Raw genomic sequence first — 7,310 nt, forward strand, 5'->3', positions numbered from 1 at the left:
CAAAACTAATGTGATTCATTTCAAGAGAATGATGAGTCTCAAATCATCGAAATGGTTGACTTCGACTAATGACACTATAACATGAATTGGAATCATGTGAGAATCAAATTTAAGTTTAACTATTACTTAAATCTTGATCTCACACTTATGCATTTGCTTATAGTAGAACCGAAATCCTGATGGATAGTGGACTTATGTTTAATCTCCTTATAATCTCTGATTTACCATTAGCATGATCATCATAAAGCATTGATCTAGACTCTGTATTTTGGGATTATAATCGAGATGAACATCTAGGAACATATATCCAAATAATGGAGTTCATAGTATTGGCATCACTTCTAGTGATTTCAAAAAGATTGGTGATTAATCTGAGCTTAGTGGATTGATGAATTAGCTGCTCATCACATATAGATACTCAAAAGATTAGATCTAAAGTATTGAATCACTAATTGGATGAAATTTGAGACTAGGGGACAAAATTGACATAAAGGGTAAAACGGTAATTTCACCTTTTGTCATTGGATAGTTATGAGGGTTCACAATATAAGGTTTGCAATTAGACAACTAATAATTAATATCAACTATTGAATTATTTCTTGTAATTATAGTTAATCCAAAAGTGCAACCATGAATCTATGGTGGAGTGATTTCATAAATAATAAGCTTGAATTATTTTTTAATGAGATTAAGAATAATTCTAAGTTTATTGGAGCTTGGAATATCTATGTCCAAATAGATTCCCCACTTAGCTTCATAGAATTCAACTTGTTTAAGTTGGAATGCATGTTTTATTTGATTAATTAAATTGTGTACAAAATTGGCAGCTTTAATATGTTTTGACTTAATTTAGACAAGAAAATGTGTTTGATCTTAATTTAGATAAAAAAATATGTTTGTCTTAATTTAAGACAATAAAAATATTTTTTGTCTTAATCTAGATAAGAAAGCATATTTGTCTCAATTTAGACAAGATAAAATATTTTTGTCTTAATTAAAGACAAGAGTTGTCTTAAATTAAGATAATGCTAGGAGGATTCTTGCAAAATGAATCTAGACATCCATGTTGATAAAAGGAGACTCCATGTTTGACTATTATTCTTTTATTTATTATTAATTCTTTTTAAATAAAGATGGATAACAATAAAATAAGAGTTATTATTCAATAAGGAGTTTTATTTTATCAAGAACTCCAAATGATAATTAAAGATTTAAATTATTTATTCTTTAATTTTAATTTTGATAATTTGGAGTATGCTTGATGCTTCCATAACTCTAAATGGATGGTCAAGATTGATTAAAAGATGTTTGTTTTTGATTAAACCTTTGAGGCAAGAGTTTTAATAAAAAGAGAAAAGATTGGTAGAAAATAAATGAGCGTACTTTTTCTTGAAAAAGTTTTAGCCGTCACTTCTCTTTTCCTCCTCCAAACTTTGCCATATCTTTCTTCCTTTCTCCCATTCTTGGCTGAATTTTATGAAAGAAAATAGCCATTAATTTTTAGAAAGAAAAAAAAGACAAAATTGGTTGCCATCTTGTAGTCTAGCATTAATTAAGTTGAAAACGTTCTTGAAGAATAAGTGGTAAACTTGTTTGGTCAAGAAATCATTCATTGGTGTGGTGGTGTCCGAAAATAAGAATATCAAAATAAAAGGTATGTGATTATGTTACTTGCAATAAGAATGATGTGTGTTTTCGTTTGTGTAATTGGATTGCTTGCTTCCTTTACAAAAGAAATTTTTTAAAATCCATGCTTTACACAATTACATCAATCTACTAAGATCCTACTCCAACAATTGGTATCAGAGCAAGGATTATTAGAAGTTTTGTTTCCTATATTTATTTTGCATGGTTGGCACCTTTGCATATATTTAACTATCTTGATGTGATCAATGTATGATTGTATGTTATGATGCATGATTCAAGGTTTTTACCTTTTTAATTGTCCTAAAAAATTTTACATGTATCCTTTTTCTTTTGGTTATGTAAAAAGAAGGGTGGCCTATCATTGTCATGTTTCCTTTTTGATTTTTTTTTCTTTAGATTTATGTAACTAGGAAAAGCTATGTAATTTTAATATTAATTGATGTATTTGGCGCATTTGTGGATAAAGAAGTTCAAAGCCAAAAGGAAAAAGCTAATTAGGTAATATTTGATCTTTTTAATTTTTTTATGACTATTATTTTTTTTTAAAAAGGGAGTTTTTCTTGTATCAATTTTTTTAAGAAAAAGAATTTTTCTTATTTTAAAATTTTGTTATTATAAAATTATATATATTTTTTCTATTAAAATATTTTTTTGATTTAAAAAAAAAGGAAAAAGGGGTGGGGTGTGTTGCCGGGCAACGTAGTCCCTTATGTGTTGTTGGGCAGCAACACAAGCTGTTGCCAGATAGCAACACATGTTGCTAGGTAGCAGCAAGTGCTGCCGCAAGGTAGCAGCCCACCTTTGGGCTGTTGGGCAACAACCCATTAAGGTGGGTGCCTTTTCAAAATTTTTTTAAAAAATTAATTTATTTTAATCTTGGATTGAAAATTATTTTATGTTGATATTAATTAATGAGGTTAATTAATTAGACAAAATAAAATTATTTTCTCAAATTGGGTTAAAATTAAAATTAAAATTGAGGATTTTAAATAGTCATAAAATTCAAAAGAGTGCCAAATGGATGTGATCCTAACAAGCAGCAAAAGCAAGCAAGATTGAAGAGAATTACAAGTTGTAATTTTTTTATTTATTATATTTTTCTAGGATTAACGTTATGTGGCATGAGCCAACCTTGTATAAGGCCATGACAAAGTAAAACTATTTAGGAGACTAAGTCTTTTGTGCCTTCAAGGGAGATGGTCCCTGTTTAAACATTATAATGGCACTTGTTGTCATATTTGGAAATGCTTGTTAAGTTTTTAGCCATCTCATATCTTGTAACGATTCTTAGTGATATAATTGTAAAAGCTAGTTAGCTCTTTATAGGGGATAAACAATCGACGGATTATTGGGTTGTCCACTAGTAAAGGTATGTTAGTAGCAAACCATCTAGGGATGCCTTTATGACCGAACGATGGCACGTCTTGGTCCCTTTGTAGTTATCTTGATTTTAATAAAATTTTTTTCTTTATGTGGCTCCGGTGGTTGCATATATGGCATTTGTTATGCCCTATGATTTCGATATTACGTTTCCCTAAACTAATTTGTGGCTATTATTGATGTTTGCCCAGATATAACTAAGTTAGTGGCTAGCTTATGTTGGAGCGTCTATTCAAGCATCACACAGAATATTGCATACTTAAGCACAAAGAGTGTAGTTAGAGACAATTGGTCTTAAATCACGGGCGAGACGTGCTAAGTGAAAAAGAAAACATGGTGACCACACAAAGTGCACTAGAGGATCATTAGAGAATTGTTGAGTTAAAGCCAGCGATGGCCACAATAAAAGCTAAGATGGTCCTGCGTGAGCAAATAGAAGAGATTAAGACAGTTTAGCAGGAATTGTCTAAGATGATAAATACCATGAGTGATAAGGCCAGGGACGTGTTGAGCACTCTCCAAGGTGAGTTTGGAGAATTAAAAGCTTAAGTAAATCTCTTTATTCTTGTTGTAACTAATACTAGTGCAAACTCAGGAGATCGAGGGAAAAAGGGATAAAGTGTCGGAGACTAAGCGATATACAAGGGCCAAAGATGCAAAGGAGTTGGAGAACTTCCTTTTTGATATTGAACAGTACTTCCAAGTTGTGTGCATAGGGTTGGAGGAAGACAAGGTGGCGATGGATGCAATATATCTTACCGGGGATGTAAAGTTATGGTGGCATTCAAAATTTGTCGATGGTGAGTGCCACATCAATACTTGGCGGACCTTAAATGAGAACTGAAGAATCAATTTTTCATTGAGAATGTAGAGTAGATGGCTTGGTGGAAGCTACAAGAGTTGACAAAAATTGGGTCAATATGAGAATTTGTAAGGAACTTCTCTACCTCAATGCTGGATATTAAGGACATGATTGAGAAAGATAAGTTGTTTTATTTTCTCAATTGTTTGAAACCATGGGCAAGGATGGAGTTATAGCAACGAAAGGTGTAAGACGTGACTTTAGCGATGGTGGTTGCTAAACGTCTTATTGATTATAATGATAATTGAAATGAAAAGAATACCCTCCTTGAAGATACAGTAGCTCAAGCTCCAATAGTAGGGTAAAATTTTCAAGAGTTAGCAGACGCTTGAGTAGGGGAGGAGAAAGGAGACCACCCGCTAGGGATACACCTCAACCAAGAACAACTATGTCGTTAGGCTTTAAACCTTGAGCTCTAATATCTTGTTTTCTATGCAATAAACCTTATTGGGTAGCTGATTGCCTACATCGAGCAGCTCTTAATGGGATATGTATTGCTAATGCAAAAACACCTTTGGCCTGCACCCTAGTTTAGGAAGTTGAGGAAGAGTCGGTGTGCATGGGTTCAATTTGGTTCCTTAGTGCCTTATAAGCACAATTAGAAAAGATGAAGAAAGAGCCTCAATGAGGTCTCATGTATGTGGACGTGTTGTTGAATGATAAGAGGACCAAAGTCATGCTTGACACGGGGCCTTCTCATACCTTCATCACCCAAGGAGAGGCAAAGACATGCAATCTTGTGGTAGAGAAAGACTTTAGGCAGATGAAAGCAGTCAACTCAACAAGCTCAGCTATCATGGAAACTCTAAAGATGAGAAGATTAAGATTGGCTCCTAGGATGAGAAGGTAAATGTCACAACCCGGTACTCCCTTCGAGCCCGTGACAATCGCCGCGGTGTCCCTATCGACACTCATTACCCGGAATATCAACCGGAACCCCGCAAGGCTTTAATATTAGTTTCTCATTTCCCTTGGGAGTAACCGTTGCCAAATATCATGTTCTAAAAGATTTTAAACTATTTCCAACTTAAATCAATAAAAAAAATGAATGATTTTTGTCTCACAGGGGCATTTTGGTCATTTTTTCTCAAAAATTTTGAAACTAGCTAAAAATGTAGTATTGGAGTATAAAACACATAATTCATAATCAAAAATAAGTTTAAACATCTAAAACCTTTATTTAAAATGAAATTATGACTATTTAAATATAATAAAAATATTCAATAAAATATTCTATTTTCTTATAAAACAATATTTATAGAGTTACCGGTAAATAATTTTTGTAGCGTAAAACCTAAATAAATTCATACATACTGTAATACAGATAACCAAAGCATAAAATTTAATTTATAGTGACACGTGGGCCCACGAACGACCAAAAGTATCAAAAGCGGTAAACTTACAGTTTTTAAGGATGCAAGTCTAACTGGAGCCCGCAACGAAATGAGCTATCTACCGACTATCCTAAGCCTGAAAGGGGTGGAAAGGAGGGTGGTGAGATTATATAATCTCAGTGAGTAAACAAATACCATCTAAAATATCTAAAGCTGAGTAAATGGAGACGGATAAAATAGTTTAACATAAAAATGATTCACAGCATTTCGAACTCATTTTAATAAGATAAAATAGATTCATTTCACCCAAATAAACAACAAGGCTTATGATTACCTAAAAAGCTTGGCTCGTGCTAAAATTATTCTCATACTCAGTTATCAGGGATACCTTGGCCTGGGGCTATCCCAACCGAGTCCGCCAAGGCTGTTAAAAAGTCATGTAAGCATAAATCATGTTTTTATTTTGAAAACATAGCCGTTCCTTGGCTTTGGTTGAGTTCACCCTCACGTGGTGGTTTGGCGTGAAGTGAATTCTAAAGTTGTACCTCGGGAGTTACCCTACGTGCCTCCCCAATCGAGGTAAGAATATAATAAGATTTCGAGCCCCTCAAAAAGGTTGGTCCAAAGAACCTGCCCACTGTAGCCAGCTAAACCCACCATATAATAAAATTTGCGATAGCATGACATGACAATTATTTTATTTTACAGCCTCTCAAGGTAAATCAACAATTAATATATTTTCAGCACATTTACCAATTCAACCATTCATGCCAATATTATCATAAGCCATTCAATTCAAACCATGATTTATAACACAACAATTAGTCTCCAATTACTCCATTTTCAAAACCATCTTTCAATTTCAAGACAATTTTATAAAATCATTTCATTAAATCATATTTTGTTATATAAAACATAAAGATTTACCATTTAAACTCATTTTCCATAAAATTCACAAAATCGAATTAAAATTCACTTCAGATAATTAAGACGATAATGAGGTTACTCACTGTATCAGAAGTTTGAATTTTGGAGTACTCTGACTATTGATCCTCGGGTGCAATTTCTTTGCCCATTTTCGGAGGATTCACTACCTAGACATAATGCAAAATCAAGCAATTTACCACATTGGTGCTAAACCGTTATAAAACTAATCTAAACTCTATATGAATGCATGATATGGAACGCGAATTGTTTGGATTATCGTCTACATGAGGTGTTGGCCTAATTCAATCTATCACTCGATTAATTGGCCAATACGTCCAATTCAACTCCAAATAATTCCATTTCTCTCCCAATACTTCAAATCACCAAACACAAGTCAAATAATATAAAATTTAGCAAAGCCACCCTCACATTTCTTCTTGAGAATTTCGGCCATGGTGAGTGCATCAACACTATGATTTTTCCTACTTGATTTTCTCACCATAATTCATCATTTCCTAACCAATTCACTTGAAATAAAATCAAATCCACCATCAACACTCTACAAGGAAGATTCGGCCAATGATGAACTCATGAGGAATATGTGAATTTCAAGCTTAATTCTTACACTTAACACCATAAACAACTAAAAACATCCATATATCTTAAAAATCTATCTAAATCATCATCAAATTCTCTCTCCTAGGGTTTGATCAGCACACTATCCTTCATGATATCTTGTGATTCAACCATGGAAAATGCAAAATAATGCATAGGAAAGATAGATCACAAGCTAGAGTTAAAAAATTTCACCTTTGATGGCTTGATTACTTGAAATCCACCAATTTTCTCTTGAATTTTCACTCTAGGGTTTTTGTTCTTCTTTTCTTCCTTTGTTCTTGCTATGGCCGGCCATAAGAATGAATGTGGAAGAGTTCAAATTGGCTTTATAAAGGAAAATATTAAATGGACAAAAATTTGCCATGTGTCATCATTCCATTGGTCCATGTGTCATACTTACCCATTAAGCAATCTCTCTCCACCACTTAAATTTTCTCAATTATCCATGATAATATTGGGTAAAATCTATGTGCTGGACAAGTGTTGGGTGATGTAGAATTACAATTTTGCCCTTGGGTGGCAAAATGACTATTTTACCCATA

At 33.2% G+C, this 7,310-nt stretch overlaps 1 long non-coding RNA gene across 1 annotated transcript; it reads right to left on the reverse strand.

The window, feature by feature from the left end:
* LOC108663738 lies at window positions 5,213-6,998 on the reverse strand. The gene is made up of 3 exons (XR_001929748.1): window positions 6,961-6,998; window positions 6,234-6,317; window positions 5,213-5,359 (listed from the first exon to the last, which is right to left on the reverse strand). It is a non-coding gene; the product is annotated as an uncharacterized LOC108663738 (long non-coding RNA).

The sequence above is a fragment of the Theobroma cacao genome, chromosome 10, assembly GCF_000208745.1.
Source record: "Theobroma cacao cultivar B97-61/B2 chromosome 10, Criollo_cocoa_genome_V2, whole genome shotgun sequence".
NCBI classification, from domain to species: domain Eukaryota; kingdom Viridiplantae; phylum Streptophyta; class Magnoliopsida; order Malvales; family Malvaceae; genus Theobroma; species Theobroma cacao.